Below are 1,331 nucleotides of genomic sequence, written 5' to 3' on the forward strand. Positions count from 1 at the left end.
AATGGATTAAATTCTCTAATCAAGAGACACAGACTGGCTGAATGGATGAAAAAACAGAAACCCTGCGTCTGTTGCCTACAGGAAACACACCTCATGAGTAAAGACATACATAGACTAACAGTGAAGGGCTGGAGAAAGGTATTCCATTCAAACGAAAACCAAAATATGGATGGAGTTGCAGTACTGATTTCAGAAAAAACAGTCTTTAAGACAAAAACTGTCAGACGAGACAAAGAGCATTATGAAGTGGTAAAAGGGCTAATTCATCAAGAAGATAAAACACATAAATATCTATGCACCCAATTCAGGGACACCCAAATACATGAAGGAAAGACTGCTATATAAAAAAGGAGAGAGAAACAGCAACACACTAATCATTAGGGAAATTATATGGGGAGCACCGTCAAGTATGAAATGCTACTTAGCTCTCAAATCTGTAGAAATTTGTGTCAGTGGGTGACACAATTCCGTAATTGTATGAGATTCTTAAATATCTGTTATGTAATAGTATGTTATTAGCCATACTCGCAATGGTAAACAGTTCCAATGTAGTTTGTCACAGCAATGATCAGATTTGTCCATTTTGAGTTATAGTAAAATCAGATCTAAAACATGGCCATTTTAAGTCTTTTTATGCATAGTTAATTTCTCTATTGTCATGTGTTTTTTGTTTGTTTGTTTGTTTGTTTGTTTTGGAGAAGTTTTTGCTATAGGGCACGTGCGCTCACCAGAAAGACAGAGAGAGAGAAAGTGAGAAATCACCCCTAGGGGGAATGGGCGTGCAGCAATCCCTTCTCCTCTTTTCCCCTTCAGGATCTTGGACGCACATGCACATGTGCCCAGAGTGAGTTTAAGCCACTAGGTCCAGGACTTGACCTGCGGTAGACTACATGGGAGTTCAGTGGCATAGCCATTATGCCAACTGCTGGTCCCTCACCTGATGCACTTTCTGAAATATTTTGTAATAAGCTACAAGCCAAAATTGCCTCTTTTAAGGACATAAATTTTAAAAAAAGACTGATAAACACCCTTAAATATAGGTGTTTGATAACTTTGAGATCACATTTCTGAACTTCCAGGATTTAAATGGACCAATTTACATTCCCATGAGCAGTGTAAAAGAGTTCCTCTTTCACCAACATTGCAAATTCAACAGAAGGTAGATTAATTACATAAAATTGAACCAGTGAAATACAATTATATGACATTTGGCTAAGACATTACTGATTTTCTTCTATGCTTTGATTTCCAGATTTAATGATATTTTATTTCTTTTGAGCTGTATAACCTCACAAACTTGTTTATACAAAGATATATATTTGAAAATAAAA

This window comes from Tupaia chinensis, unplaced genomic scaffold (genome assembly GCF_000334495.1).
Source record: "Tupaia chinensis unplaced genomic scaffold, TupChi_1.0 Scaffold144466_1, whole genome shotgun sequence".
In the NCBI taxonomy this organism is placed as follows: Eukaryota; Metazoa; Chordata; class Mammalia; order Scandentia; family Tupaiidae; genus Tupaia; species Tupaia belangeri.